This window comes from Notolepis coatsorum (genome assembly GCF_963971535.1).
Source record: "Notolepis coatsorum genome assembly, chromosome: 5".
Lineage (NCBI taxonomy): Eukaryota > Metazoa > Chordata > Actinopteri > Aulopiformes > Paralepididae > Notolepis > Notolepis coatsorum.
The window spans coordinates 37,324,098-37,340,845 of NC_140169.1; the positions used below are offsets into that span (position 1 = coordinate 37,324,098).

The window sequence follows — 16,748 nt, forward strand, 5'->3', positions numbered from 1 at the left end:
AACCCTTTTTTGAAAACTGAGACACTTGTACTGCGGTATAGCCGGTGTATACCCGCAGGTGTGTTTTGGAGTTTTTTCTTGAGGGGTTATAGGAACAACCACCGCGTTGGGTAACACCAAGGTGGTTGATTCCCTGGTGTGTTGGAGCAGTGTCAACTCCCGGGTTACCCGGTTGAGGGTGCCCCTGCACGTTCATGACGTCTGCCAATCGTGTCAGCCTTCTCTGCCTCAACCCCTCTGGGTGGGGGTTTTTAAATGGAGGCTTGGTCATGCAACAACGCCAGCATACGCCCCTTCCGCCGGGGCAGCTGTGTTCAGCTGTCCCCTCTGGCGCCTGTCTCGTCCGCAGTCTCCAGGCTAGGGTTAACAGCCTGTTGCCTGGTTTTTCCCCAGTGCGCTGCCTGCTTCCGTTGGTTAACCTTTTTTGTGTGCTTACGGCCGTGCTGACTGCCTGTTCTGCAGGGTCAGTGTGCCAGGCGGTGTACTATTGGGGGGACAGGGCCCGCTCGGCTTACGGCCATACCGACCTGAACACGCCCGATCTCGTCCGATCTCGGAAGCTAAGCAGGTTTCTGGCCTGGTTAGTACTTGGTTGGGATACCGCCTGGGAATGCCAGGTGCAGTAACTGAGGGGCCTTTGTCCGAATACGCTGGCGATGTGGGGGGCGGGGCACTACGTGCCCACCTGGTGGGGTCTTGATGCTGGCATCATGGACTTCTCCGGGCCCCCATTCTAGGGAGTCCAGTCCTTTTGGTGGGTCTGGGTCTTCCTTCGTGCTCCGCTGCTACGGCCTTGCCACGGGGTTGGGTTTGCCCTTGACCCCGTGATTCTGGGGGCAGTAACGAGGTTGTTCCTCCGTTCGTTCCCGGGTGGCATGCGGGTTGTGCGTGTGTGTAGTCGTGGGGTCAAGCCACGGTCTGCTCACCCTGTGCGTTGAGTTGCTTGAGTGCCTCTTCGCACGGTCGGGTCCGTCGCCTTCCCGTGAAGCCCCTATTAGGGGGGATACCCTCCATTAGGGGAGGTCGGGGGGGCTCGGCCCTCCCTGTTCTGATGGTTTTGGGGGGCTGTCAGCGGGGTGTATTTGTCAGCCAGCGGCTCCGCTTGGCCTCCCCTTGTGCAGTTGTGATGCCAAGCGGAGCCCCTTAACGAAACAGAACGTTAGGTTATGGCTATAACCAAGTTCTGTTAGTTAGGGGTGACGCTTGGCATCAGACGGCCGCTGCAGCCCTTGACCTCACCTTGTGGTGAAAGCTTGGGAAGGAGGAGAGCAGGTGACCACACACCTGCTTATGAAGGTAAGCTGATGAGGGGTGTGGTCAGACTAATACTGGTATTAAAGGTATATTTGTGGAATGTTATTCAGTACGCGTGCACGTACGCGAGGGAGTGCAGTTGTTATACCAAGCGTCACCCCTAACTAACAGAACTTGGTTATAGCCATAACCTAACGTTTTGTAGCAAGTCCTTTTGTTGTTGCCGCAACCTTTAGTGACCTTTAGCGTTATGGATCTCTCCATCTCACCATTAAAAACCACCACACAGTACTGGTATAAGAACCACTGTTCTGATCATAGGGTTTCTCTCTTCCTGTTGTCTCCCCGCCTACATATGTAGACAGTAGGGCTGTCAGTTTATCGCGTTAATTAGATTAATTAATTACACAGCAAATTATCGCGTTATGAAAATTAACTCAAAATTAATTACAAAAAAAAAACATCTTTTTTTTATACTTTTCTTTTTGTATCTCATTCATTCCATGATAATGTAGAATACACATTTACAGACTTTTTTTTAATATGGTCCATTTGCATGTTCTTGGTATCTGATTCTAGGGACATCTATGAATCTCAGGGAATGTATTCCCAGTGTCAGAAATACTGTGGGCTAGATCCACAAAGAATGGATTGCACGGTGCAAGTTGCACCCTTACTTACAATTCATTATGAATTGAAAATGGGGGACCCTGATGTAAACAAGACGAAAGTCTTTCTCTGGTCTGCATGCCCTTAACAATTGTGTGTATTGAGCCGTACTGTATTGTACCCATTCTGCAATCTGGTAATAACATTTTCATTCAATCAATCAATCTGCGCTGTGATTGATTGAATGAAAATCTTATTTTGAGTCAATTGTAATGAACCAAATGAGAATATCAATACATTTTTTTTTTTATCTTTGACTGTGAATAACACCATGCTCAAATTGACCAGACCTGAAAAATCTAAGCAAATTAATAGATGGAAGATGATTAAACAGAAGGTTTTGTAGATACAGTACTGAATTCTGCCATCTGGACACATGCAATTTGTAATATGATTATAGAATATAGAATATCAGGCATAAAATGGTTATGCGATTAAAATGCGATTAATTAGATTAATTAATTACAAATCCTGTAATTAATTAGATAAAAAAATGTAATCGCCTGACAGCACTAGTAGACAGTAATGGAAATATGGACTGAATCACACCTAACACATATCCTCTCAGACCTGGGTCACTGGGGCAAAGGTATATTTATTTATACAAATAAATAATAATACAATTAAATAAAAATATATAAATATGACATGAAAACATTTGAGAACCAATCATATACTGTATTCAAGGAAAGGGAGTATTTCTGTGTGTGTATCCATGTGTTTGTTCCAGGGAGAGCTGAACTGACCCACATGAGAGAGAGACAGTGAGAGAAACAGATAAAACAGACATAGAGAGACAGAGAGACAGCGTTAGTTTATCAATGTGTGTTTTTATATGTTGTCCTTGGCAGACATCTTATCTAGCCTTGACCAGCTGTTCCATCTCTCACAGCACACAGACACACACACACACACACGCACGCACGCACGCACGCACGCACGCACGCACACACACACACACACACACACACACACACACACACACACACACACACACACACACACACACACACACACACACACACACACACACACACACACACACACACACACACACACACACACACACACAAACATCAATGTAGTTGAATAGTGGTGTTTCTGTGTAGCTCATTGGGTAGAGCAAGGCACTAACACCGCCAGGGTTTAGGGGTTCCATTCCCTGTGTAGTTCAATGGGTAGAGCAAGGCACTAACACCGCCAGGGTTAGAGGTTCCATTCCCTGTGTAGCTCATTGGGTAGAGCAAGGCACTAACACCGCCAGGGTTAGGGGTTCCATTCCCTGTGTAGCTCAATGGGTAGACAAAGGTGTGAACGAGTTTTTCCGCATCTGGCAGGGTGAGTGTGGGACGGAGTCTGGCTATGTTTCTAAGGTGGAAGAATGAGGTTTTGCACAGGTGCTTATTGTGGGAGTCAAAGGTCAGGGGGTGGTCCATTTTCTATGCCCAGGTTGGTTATTACAGGTGAGAGGGGGAGGTTCTGGCAGGAAAAGGTGATGCTGGTTATTGGGGATGATTTGATTTGGTGTGGGGTGCCGATTAGAATGGCTTCTGTTTTGGTGCTGTTTAGTTGTAGGAAATTGTGACTCATCCACGCCTTTAGCTCCTCAAGGCAGGTGGTCAGTGTGGATGAAGGTGATGACGGTGGTGACGGTAGGGGGGCAGAGGGGAGTGGGGCAGTCCTGAGGTAGAGTTGGGTGTCATCAGCGTAGCAGTGGAAGGATATCCCATGCCGGCTGATGACACGACCAAGGGGGAGCATATATAGTGTAAAGAGGGTGGGGCTGAGGACGGAACCTTAGGGGATGCCGCAGGTGACAGGCTGTGCCCGGGAATTTGCACCTCCCAAGGAGACGCGCTCAGTTCTGTCTGTGAGGTAGGAGGTGAACCATTGTAGTGCAGAGTTGGAGAGTCCTATGGATGAGTGAAGACGGTCCAGGAGGATTGTGTGTTCGAAAATACTACATCATTATTGGAATGGAATGTTGGAACCTATGGAACCCATTCTAGTGACTGGCTGGTCCTTAGGGTCCCCTGAGTTTGCTCTGAACAGGGTAAATCTGCATTTAGCTATGATGCCTCTAGCTCATGGAATGAACTCCCAACAGTCCTTAAAGCTTGAGATTCTCCCCTCTGTTGCAGACCCTTGATCTCCAACCTTTGTCAATCAAGTTCTATGAGTTTTAATGGATTGTTATCCTTACTTCAAGTTCAAGTTTCTTTATTATTTGTCATACAGAAATACAGAATACTTTGCATGAAATGTTTCTTTCTGTTTTGCTTCTGAGAGTGTGCTAGATAACAAGATAGTATAAATAAGTATAATAAGTATAAAATAGAAAGTTAAGAAGTCAAGTAAAAACAAGTGTAAACTACAAAATTGTTCAGTATACCTCTATATACAGTATGTACATCTGGTACAAAAATGGTGAGGTATAGCTTAGCTTGTGGTGCCACCTTGTGGTGGTGAGGTCCAATAAGGAATGCGGAATGAGAGATGTGCAATTTCCTTACCAATAATATAATAAATATAAAGTGTAAAGTGTAAAAGTGTGAAGTGTGGTAAAGTGGGTGCTACAGTGTGTTGTTTATAGAAAAGACAATTTTTTATCAACTGGATGCGTTTTTACAGAAAAATGGGGTCCATAACAAATTCCAATCTGGTTTCCGGAGGGGCCATAGCACTGAGACAGCACTTGTAAAGGTAATTAACGACCTTAGGGTGTCTGCGGACAATAAAGAGGTATCCGTTCTCCTACTCCTAGATTTAACGGCTGCGTTTGACACAATTGACCACACAATTCTAATGCACCGCCTCGAGTATTGGATAGGTCTGTCAGGCACGGCCTTGTCCTGGTTTCATTCCTACTTAACAGGTAGAAGCTACTCTGTCAATCTAGCGAATTATGATTCCGACAAACACACCATCTGTTCTGGTATCCCGCAGGGATCCATTCTTGGCCCTTTATTGTTCTCCCTGTATATACTGCCGCTGGGTGGACTTATTACCAATCATAGAGTTAACTTCCATTTATATGCTGATGATACCCAGCTTTACCTCTCCGTAGCTCCAGACGAGCCCTGTGCTCTAGACCCGTTGTTGACCTGTTTGTCCAGCTTAAAAGGCTGGATGAGTGAGAATTTTCTCAAGCTAAATGAGGATAAGACAGAAGTTCTCATAGTGGGGTCTAGTGACCAGAGAGAACTGATAAAAAGTAGACTGGGTAACCTGAACGTAGAAAATAACACTGCAGTAAAGAACCTGGGGGTTATTATTGATTCTGAATTGAATTTTAATACACACATTAATCATGTCACGAAGATTGCCTTCTTTCATCTTAGAAATATTGCACGAATTAGAGCCTATGTGTCCCTGGATGATGCAAAAACGCTAATCCACGCTTTTGTTTTCTCTCGGCTTGATTATTGTAATGCACTTTATTCTGGCCTTCCAAAGAAAACAACTGACAGATTACAACTTGTCCAAAATTCGGCAGCCAGAATTTTAACTAGAACTAAGATGAGGGAACATATTACTCCAGTTTTAGCTTCACTGCATTGGCTCCCGGTTGTCTTTAGGATTGATTTTAAAATTCTCCTGCTTGTTTTTAAAGCTCTTAATGGTCTGGCACCATCTTATCTCTGCGACTGCTTACATAGATATGTTCCAAACCGCCCCCTCAGGTCCTCTAGTGCGGACCTGCTCGAAGTGCCTACAATGAAATATAAAAAATATGGCGAAGCAGCCTTTTGTTTCTATGGGCCGACGGCGTGGAATAATCTCCCACTACATATAAAACAGGCAGCCTCTGTGGATAGCTTTAAAGCACAGCTCAAGACATATTTTTATACTCTTGCTTTTAGCTGATTTTAAAATGCCTGTTGTCATTTATGCTTTTTAGCTATTTTCTTAATCATGTTTTGCTGGTCTTAAAATCCTGCTTTTCTTTTCCTTACTTTTTTTTTGTGCTTTATTGTAAAATGTTGTGTTTTTATTTCTTTGCTCTGTTAAGCACTTTGAGCTGCACTCCGTGTATGAAAGGTGCTATATAAATAAAGATTATTATTATTATTATTATTATTAAAGTGATTGTGTGTGTGCTGTGGGTGTGTTGATGGCCTGTTATTGTTCATTGTTCAATCATTGTTCATTGAGCATCCTGATGGCCTGGGGATAGAAGCTCCTTCTGAGTCTCTCTGTGCGTGCCATGAGACTCCGGTATCGCTTGCCTGACCGCAGCAGTTCAAAGAGGCAGTTGTTTGGGTGGCTGGAGTCTTTGATTATTCTCTTAGCCTTGCCCATGCACCGCTTGTTGTAGATGTCTTGGAGAGTGGGAGGTGTTGTCTTAGTGTTATGATTGTATATGCTGTGTGATTTTATATGCCTTTTTCTTGCTTAACTCTGTATGTACGCTCGACGTGACTGTAAACGAGGGAAACCTCAGTTGCCTTTCGAGTTTAAATAAAGGTTTCAAATTAAAATGAAATTAGGCGGCACGGTGGTGCTGTGGGTAGCATCTTGGTGGTTGAGGTGGCGTGTATTTGTTTTCCATTGTTGCGGAAAATACCTGCGTTCTGTGTTTGAGGAAACTATTCCGTCTTGTTCGTTCCAAGTGTACTGTACATCTGGTATCATGAGAAGACTGACCAAGCTGGTCCCTCCAGACCATTTGAGGCTAGAGCAGAAGAGTGACCAAGCTGGTCCCTCCAGACCATTTGAGGCTAGAGCAGAAGACTGACCAAGCTGGTCCCTCCAGACCATTTGAGGCTAGAGCAGAAGACTGACCAAGCTGGTCCCTCCAGACCATTTGAGGCTAGAGCAGAAGGCTGACCAAGCTGGTCCCTCCAGACCATTTGAGGCTAGAGCAGAAGGCTGACCAAGCTGGTCCCTCCAGACCATTTGAGGCTAGAGCAGAAGACTGACCAAGCTGGTCCCTCCAGACCATTTGAGGCTAGAGCAGAAGGCTGACCTGAATTAGAAACCTTATGATCAGATTGTCATTCACACATTTTCCAATTTATTGACTGACTATTTCTTAAAATATTTTGAGGGGTATTCTATTGATTTTAAGGGTCTTTCTTTTATTGATTTTGAGGGTATTTTTATTGACTTGGAGGGTCGTTATATTGATTTAAGGGTAATTTGATTGATTTCCTACCCTGCTCAACAGACCTGTTGAGACCCATTGATCGTTGATCAATCTATTGATTATGATTCCTCTCACTCCCACCAGGACATTGTGTCATTCTGACTAGTCTGGTCAGCAGAGCTTGGTGAAGTGAGGCTATAGGCAAGGTGCAGTGTTTGAAGTGACCAATCACAGAGTGCAAGAGTACGGCTTGACCAATCAGTGTGAGTGGAACAGCAGCTACCTCATGTACTTCATGTTTACCCTTGTTGTTGTTGTTGTTGTTGTTGTTGTTGTTGTTGTTGTTGTTGTTGTTGTTGTTGTCGTTGTTGTTTTTACTACTTCCAAACCTCAGTAGGGCCTTTTCACAGGAGCCATTTTGACATGAATTATGGCCTGTTCCATTTAGGTCATGTTTGTCTGGAATGGCTGTGACACGCCTAAATGGAACAGGAGGATCATTCAGTCACACCTGTGTTCTTACCCTGCGATGACATGTCAAAATGGCTACCGTGGAAAGGGCACTATTTCAACTGGAGTCCCTGGTGTGGATGGGGATCGAACCCTTGGCTTCTGCTGCATTCTTTGCTTCACAGATGATGATGATGATGAAGAATGAATGAATGAATGAATGAATGAATGAACACTTTTATTTAAAATGGACACCACAGCTACATTGGACCAGTCACAGTGGACATACCACTGATACCAGATGTGTTGTTTGCGTGTTTATAGCACAAGTGCTAGTTTTCAACAACAGTCCATTGAGGCTTTTCTAAAAGATGATGATGATGATGATGATGATGATGATGATGATGATGATGATGATGAAGATTAAATGTTTTAATGGTTCAGTGTCTTCCTGTTGGCTCACAGGACGGTTCTTGAAGTGTTGAACTCCCTCGAACTGTTTTACACATGTTCTATTTGACCCCAAGGGAAAGTAACCCATCGCCATGGTAACAGCCAATGGGAAACTGGAATGGAAAAAAGAAAACATTGTGTGCTTTGTTAGGTGACTGCTGTATGATCAACACTCAACCACCTCTCTCCCTCCCCCCCTCTCTCTCTCTCTCTCTCTCTCTCTCTCTCTCTCTCTCTCTCTCTCTCTCTCTCTCTCTCTCTCTCTCTCTCTCTCTCTCTCTCTCTCTCTCTCTCTCTCTCTCTCTCTCTCAGGTTGTCTGATTGAGAGAACATTGTGCACAAGGGAACAGTTCTGCTCCGATGGTGAGAACACATACACATGCATGTACACACACACACACACACACACACACACACACACACACACACACACACACACACACACACACACACACACACACACACACACACACACACACGATTACCATAGACCCTTATGCTTCTCACATGGGTGTAAAAAGGAATTGATTGATTGATTGAAAACTTTATTAACAGATTGCAGAATGGGTACAGTGTACATTGGAATATTGACAAAGCCATACTTGGTAATTTACTGTACATTGGAGGGGGTTGGGTTAGGACATTTGCAGGGGCCAGTTTCGAATTGCAGTCTCCCGTAGGTGTTCTTTGAGAGTGTTTTTGAAAGTGGGTAGTGATTCACATTCCTTTACAGCTTTGGGTAGGTTCCACATTGATGTGGCATAATTGCAAAACGTGTTTAGTCCCTTGTTTGAGCCGAATCTGGGTTTAACATGATTTGTGGAGCTCCCTCTGGTGTTGTGATCGTGGTATTCACTGACCTTTGGGAAGTATTTTGACATGTACATGGGTACCTTGGTCGTGTAGTGTATCTTGTAGACCAGGCCCATTGCAAGTTGCTGTACTCTGTTGTCTACTCTAAGCCATCCTAGGTTGTCAAAGTGGGCAGGGGTGGGGTGGGTTCTAGGAGTCAGGTCAAGCAGTAGTCTGACCAGTTTGTTTTGAGATGTTTGTAATTTTGTTTTTAGTGCCTTTGAGGTGCTTTGGTACCATGAGGTGCAAGCATAGTCGTAGTACCCTTGAATGAGTTCTCCTGCCAGAGTCTTCAGGGTATTCTTGTTTACCAGAGAGGAGATCCGCTACAAGAATCGAGTTATTACATTGGATGCCATTTTGTCACAGGAAAGATTAGCCTCTAGGATGGAACTCAGGTAGGTAATTTCATCTTTCCTTGTGACAATATTGTCACCCACTGTAACTGAGAAGCCGTCGGTCTTGCTGAGTTTGTTATTTGAACCGAAGAGAATGGACTCTGTTTTGCCCATGTGTAATGATAGTTTGTTATCGGCGAGCCATATGCAGATTTTGCCTAGTTCCGAGCTGAGGGTTTTTTCAACCTGTAACCTGTTCTTGTCAGAGACCAGCAGGGCTGAGTCGTCCGCAAACAGGAACAAGTTGCAGTCACAAGCTGACGACATGTCATTTGCATAAATTAGGAACAGTAGCGGTCCTAGTATGCTTCCTTGTGGAACACCACAGCTTACTTTGAGGGGGGGGGGATAGGGTACCGTTTACCTCCACCATTTGTTCTCTCCCCTCCAGGTAGGATTGTATCCAGCTCACTGATAGACTATCAAAACCAATTGCTTTTAGCTTGTCAATCAGAATGGTGTGATTGACAGTGTCGAAGGCCTTTTGTAGGTCCAGCATGACCATGCCGCAGTATTTGCCCGCGTCCACCTCTTGTTTGATGTGGTCGTTCAAATAGAGAGGGCATGTGTCAGTGGAGTGGAATACTTATGTCCAGTTGATGTAGGCTGGGACTACCGCTGAGGGAGGAAGAGGAGGGAGAGAGGAAGAGTACAGATCAAGAACCAGATGACAGAAGGCACAAAGGAACACACAAAGAACACCTCCACTCAAAAACATGTATTGTTATGATACATGTATAACTCCTCTCTGATGATACAGGTTGTTATTCATGGTTAACTCCTCTTGGGGGTCTTTGATGATACAGGTTGTAATAACTCCTCTTGGAGGTCTTGATGATACAGGTTGTTATTCATGCAGAACTTGTCACCTTTGTCATATTCTTCCCTGTAGAGGGATAGCTTCTCTGTACTTCCCTGACATCTGAGTTGCATGTGTGATGTCACTAATAGGTAGAACCTATCATGGTCCAATATGTGGTAACAGTATTAGGGGTGTGCGGACATTATTATCTGTATCTGTATCTGTATTCGGATAGAAGACCGGAAGTGGGTATGGTTTATACCGGAAGGTATAGGAGAATTATTTTTTTGACAGCAGTCCTACATGTAGTTTTGATGGCAGTCCTACAGGTAGTGTTGATAGCAGTCCTACAGTTAGTTTTGATGGCAGTCCTACAGGTAGTTTTGATAGCAGTCCTACAGGTAGTTTTGACAGCAGTCCTACAGGTAGTTTTGACAGCAGTCCTACAGTTAGTTTTGATGGCAGTCCTACAGGTAGTTTTGATAGCAGTCCTACAGGTAGTTTTGACAGCAGTCCTACAGGTAGTTTTGACAGCAGTCCTGCAGGTAGTTTTGACAGCAGTCCTACAGGTAGTTTTGATAGCAGTCCTACATTTAGTTTTGACGGCAGTCCTACAGGTAGTTCTAATAGCAGTCCTACAGGTAGTTTTGACAGCAGTCCTACAGATAGTTTTGACGGCAGTCCTACAGGTCGTTTTAATAGCAGTCATACAGGTAGTTTTGACGGCAAACAGTCTTTGATGGCAAATATCTGTGTACTAAAAATATTGGATCTCATTATCTGTGCTTTTCCGAATTCATATTCAGATCCGGGCTCATCCATATAAGTAAATTTTGCAGAGTAAATTTTACTCAAACTGAGTACATTTTACTCAAACTATAAATGTAGGTATTGACATATCTTGAAATAATATAACCTGCCGATGAGGAATTCCTGGTAAATATCAATGGGTGCTTGTTGCCAATTAGCATATTACTGTAATAGATCCTTGCATCTCAATGAAGGTAAAGCTGTAGAGATGCTGCCTGACATTTTCAGTATTTTAATTTGGTACAATTTTGTGGAAAGGGTTTACAAAACATCTGGAACTAGCTTTTGTTTACATTCACATTTCCACCCAAATAGACAGTTTTCTTTTTTTTTATCCACTTTTTCTCCCCCTATTTTTCTGTATTTTCCTCCCATCCCAATTTAGTCGTTATGCCAATTCCCCCCTCCCCTTCCTGGTCATTGCGTGCATGTGCCCCCCACTGGTCGGTCTAGGGAGCCCTGAAGTCTATCACATGCTTCCTCCGATACATAGGAGACAGCCAGCAGCCTCTTTTCACCTGGCAGCGAGGACTCTCATTGGTGAAGTGTAACGCGTGGGAGGTCACACTACCTTCACCATTTCCCTCCCTCGCTGTGCAGGTGCCCTGACCAACCTGTAGGAGTCGCTGTTTTACAACAACCAGATTACCACCCACCGGCTTCCCTCCCGCTGACACTGCCAATTGTGCTAATATGACGGCCGGCCAAGCCGGAGGCACCGCTGACAGCCGGATTCGATACCAGTGTCTCTGCGGTGGTAGACAGACGCTTAGTCCGCTGTGCTACCCGGCCGCGTGAATACTTTCCCCAAGGTGGTTGTCCTTCCGCGTTCGGTTTGCGCGGCCTGATTGGCCACTGACGCTTCTCTCAGCGCCCAATCGCGTTGCGCCTAGCTTTCAGTTCCACAGCCCAAGTCCTTCCGTTCCACAGCCCATTTCCTCGTATTGTTTTCATCTCTCTATATTAACGTAGCCCGTTTTCATCTCTCTATATTAACGTAGCCCATTTCCTCGTATTGTTTTCATCTCTCTATATTAACGTAGCCCATTTCCTCGTATTGTTTTCATCTCTCTATATTAACACTTTGAGTGCCGGGACACGACTTTTCACGTCTTTGCTGGCCATGCTAAAGTTGCCGGGGGACGCTGTACAGCGTCCTTATATCAATATTTCAAAAATCTGCGATCGGATTCATAATGTCCCTCCGCTGGCCTGAGATCCACCAGCAGGACCCACTGAGCTCTCTGGCGGTTCAGGAGCGCCATCTGGTGGCCGATCGGCGCAATCGCCAAAACAGGATGTTGAATAGAGGTTGTCATGACGACCGTAGTACTTCCGGGCGCTCGCTATGGTTCATGTGACTCTGGCTCGTCACGCTACACGGTGATCGATTGCCAATAACTCGATAAACAACATGATTTGGACGTATATACCATTATACAAGCTGGAGATGGACCGGGTAAAAATATATCCCATAATGATACAATTTCTACTCGACGATGATCGCCCAACGGCGCGCGGAGACTGGGGTGAGTTTCAGCGTGTAACGTTACCTTCTTCGATAATAACTGATATTATCAACATTTGACCCACATTAGATGATTGGTATAACGCTGCTCACGGAATTATAAACGCCCCCTCGCCCATCCGGTCAACATCAGATGACGTGTAGTAACTTCTAGAAGTACGTCTAGTTGGAATTTTTTATATCGCGCTGATTGCCATCAAACTGTATTTCATCATCAATATAATGCATTTGGGGCTATATATCACGTTCTGGAGAAAGCTGCAGAAAGAGATGAAAACATACTTATACATTAGACCATACTTTACTATGAATATGTGAATGAAAAAGTTTAACGTTGCTACACAATGAACAATACATATAGGACTTTGAATGGGCCCTAATAATGGCAATGTAGCAATAGAATTTAAAAAGTTATAGCCCTGCAAAGAAGGGGACTTTCTCCATAGACAAATAGCGCTGGCAATCTATGGTATATCATTAATTTAACCTTAGGCAACCAAAGTGTTAACGTAACGCGCTATTCATATCAATCGGCATCACATCAATATAAATAACGTATTGTTTTCATCTCTCTATATTAACGCAACGTGCTATTCATATCAATCGACATCACATCAATATAAATAACGTATTGTTTTCATCTCTCTATATTAACACTTTCGCGACCACTGGGCTGAGTCTAATTAATGGTAAGAGGACCGGGGAATGTAAACAAACGTGTGTCTTTTTGTAGAGCTAAATCTATACTTTATAGTATTGCTATCTGTCCATTCTCATTGTCAATTGAGTTCATAAACCGTCCCTTCAAAATGGCTTAAAGAAAAAAATAATGCATCAATAGGTTCTCATTTTAAAGCGCTGTGAATATAAGCTTTATAGCGGATTTGGTCTTGTATATTTTCTGGAAAGCTAGATACATGGCTAATAGCTGCTAACGTTATATCCAATGGCATTTCCGTTTTACAGATGCTACAGAAATAACTCAAACTGCATATGATCGGGACTGTCCCAAAGCATGTATGCATGAAAGGGGGGGGGGGGCGGGGGACGTTGTTTATTATTATTGATTACCAATAACAGTGTTCGTCTAACTAGCCACATAGGCCGTTCAGAACGGTGTCCGATCGGGTTATAATTTACGTGAAGGGGATTTTACCGTGGTCGGGGCTGATCCCCCCAAGCATTTCCCCGTTATCGATCGCCATCTGGTAGATCGATATGTCCATTGGCTGATGATAAATCACCTTATTGCATGGTGAAATCTGCAATCCGAAACGTATCCCGTGCAACAGACAATAGCTATCGCTTCAGATGAGTAGAAAACTACATTCGAGATCCAAAAAAAAAAAGACAACTTCTGCCACAGGGAACACTATATTATCGCGATAGCGCCCCTAAGAGGATCTGGCCGGTATTGCACCTTCTCGAATTCACAGACTAGGGTAGATCTGCAGTGCCGGTCAGCGACCTTGAACAGGTTATTAAAATGGTATAAAAGCAATAACAACTTGACATCACATCAATATAAATAACGTATTGTTTTCATCTCTCTATATTAACGTAACTGGATATTCATATCAATCGACATCACATCAATATAAATAACGTATTGTTTTCATCTCTCTATATTAACGTAACTAGCTATTCATATCAATCGACATCACATCAATAGTTAGTATATTGATGCACGGCGGTAGCAGTATAGCGATGCACGGAAGTAGTAGTTAGTGCATTGATGTGCTAGTTAGTTAGTATATTGATGCACGGCGGTAGCGAGTTAGTTGATAGTTAGTAGTATATTGATGCAGGTAGGTAGCTGATGTGATGGACTTGTGGAACTGAGAGAAGTTCTGAAAGTTAGGAGCGAGCATTAGGAGTAACGCGTAGGTAGCTGATGTGATGGACTTGTGGAACTGAGAGAAGTTCTGAAAGTTAGGAGCGAGCGTTAGGAGCAAGCGTTAGGAGTAACGCGATTGGGCGTTGAGAGAAGCGTCAGTGGCCAATCAGGCCGCGTAAACCGAACGCGGAAGGACAACCACCTTGGGGAAAGTATTCACGCTACCCGGCCGTCCTAAAATGTCCTACCTCATATAAGCTCATATAAACTCTGCAAATCTTCACAGTTTTCCTTTACTCTCACAATGTTTACATCCCGTTTGCATTAAGTTTCACTTTCAGTTTAAAGCTATGACGGGCTTGCGCCCAATGACCACACCAACCCCAATGTTCCCTCAATGTAATATTGCGGAAATTCATAGACTCGACATTTGCAGTTAATTATTTGTGGTCATTTCACGATAAATTATGACGAGTCCAATCTCCTTTGTCCTGCTTGCGTGTGCTCGTGTCGTGCTTGTGTTGTGCTTGTGTGTGCTTGTGTCGTGCTTGTGTCGTGCTTGTGTCATGCTTGTGTGTGCTTGTGTGTGCTTGTGTCATGCTTGTGTGTGCTTGTCTGCTCTGTTTTAATGCTGCTTGACCTCAGCGCAGCTTTCGACACTGTTGATCACATCATTCTATTAGATCATCTCCAACACTGGGTTGGTGTCAGTGGCACTGCACTAGCATGGTTCTCCTCCTATCTCACAAATAGAAGCTTTGCTGTCAACATTGCCAACTGCTCCTCCCCCTCAACCTCCGTCTCCTGTGGGGTCCCGCAAGGGTCCATCCTTGGCCCGATCCTGTTCTCTCTTTACATGCTACCCCTTGGTTCAATAATTCAGAAGCACAACATCTCTTTTCACTGTTATGCTGACGACGCACAGCTTTATGTTTCCCTGAAACCTAACAACCAGTCTCTACTTAACAGTCTCATGTCCTGCCTGGATGACGTTAAATGTTGGATGGCACAAAACATATTACAACTAAATGAAAACAAATGCGAAATAATCCTCTTCGGTCCCCCAGAAGCTGTCACCACCCTTACCAACAGTCTTGGCAACCTGTCCTCCCTGGTCAAGCCTTATGTCAAGAACCTAGGTGTAATTTTTTATCCACAATTTAAATTCGACAGACAAGTGAACTCAGTGGTAAAGGCATGTTTTTTCCAACTACGCACCATTGCTAAACTCAAAGCCCTTCTCTCACCTGCTGACCTTCAGAGAGTTATCCACGCTTTCATTTCATCTAGATTAGACTACTGCAACTCCCTCTATATAGGCATTAACCAGTCTTCCCTGTCCCGCTTACAACTGGTACAAAACGCTGCTGCCAGACTGTTGACCGGAACCCGCAAGAGAGACCACATCACCCCTTCTCAGTAGAGTGTCCACCTATATTAACAGGTCAGCAATGGAAGTCCTGGCAGGGGCACTGATCCAATGTCATTATGACTATGCATGCTCCTCCTGGTACACTGGCATCACAGTAGCACTGAAAGGTAGGCTACAGACAGCTCAGAACAAATTAGTTAGAATGATTTTAAAACTCCATCCCAGGACTCACCTTACACAGACACATTTTAACAGCCTCAAATGGCTCAGGGTTGAGGAGAGGGTCTCTCAAATAAAACTCAACATGACACACAGGATACTCAGGAATACTGTCCCTCAATATCTTAGAGGATATTTTAACATGGTAAGGGATGTACATGGACACGCCACCAGGGGGAGCCCTACAGACATTGTCCCAGTGAGATGCAATAGAAAAATAGGCCAAAACTCATTCCTATTCAGCAGCAGTACAATGGAACACCCACGTCCACACACCAGTACATAAATCCACTGACACCAATGATGAAGGACCACAATGGAAACAAGCCTATGGCTTTATTGTGTTTATTGGAATCCTATTGGTAAATGGAGAAATGTATACCTGTTCTTATTGTGATCAAATGTATATGTGCAATTTTCCATTCTAAATCAATAAACTATTCAATCAATCAATCAATGTCCTTGCCTCCCTTCATTGGCTTCCAGTACGCTACAGGATAGATTTTAAGGTTCTCCTATTTGTTTTTAAAGCCCTTAATGGTCAGCCCCCCTCCTACATCTCAGACCTCCTATCCCCCTGTTCCAACACCAGGTCCCTCAGGCCGATCAGAGGCTCCTGACAGTCCGGAGGTCTAACCTCAAGCTCAGGGGGGGCCGTGCCTTTGCTATCGCAGCCCCTGAACTGTGGAACAGCATCCCCACCTCCATTAGGCTTGCCCCCTCGATAGATTCCTTCGAATCTAGGCTCAAAACCCACTTCTACCTACTAGCCTTTCCCGTTCACTGACTCATGCCCTGTTTTCCTGTGTGCTTGCCTGTGTGCCCTCCCATAACACGGAGTTGTGATTGTTGTCTATATGTATCTATGTATCTACCCTCTGTACAACACTTTGGTTGACACGTGTCATGTTAAATGTGCTATATAAATAAATCTGATTGATTGATTGATTGATTGATTGTGTGTGCTTGTATCCTGCTTGTGTCGTGCTTGTGTCGTGCTTGTGCATCCTTGTGT

General features: G+C 44.2%; 1 pseudogene across 1 annotated transcript in view; it reads left to right on the forward strand.

Moving 5' to 3' along the window:
• Positions 1 to 16,748, forward strand: part of LOC311228151 (receptor-type tyrosine-protein phosphatase-like N) — a 159,506-nt pseudogene that overhangs the window by 39,671 nt on the left and 103,087 nt on the right. The window contains exon 2 of the transcript in view: positions 8,228 to 8,278. The product of the transcript in view is annotated as a receptor-type tyrosine-protein phosphatase-like N (transcript). The remainder of the gene's footprint in view (positions 1 to 8,227; positions 8,279 to 16,748) is intronic.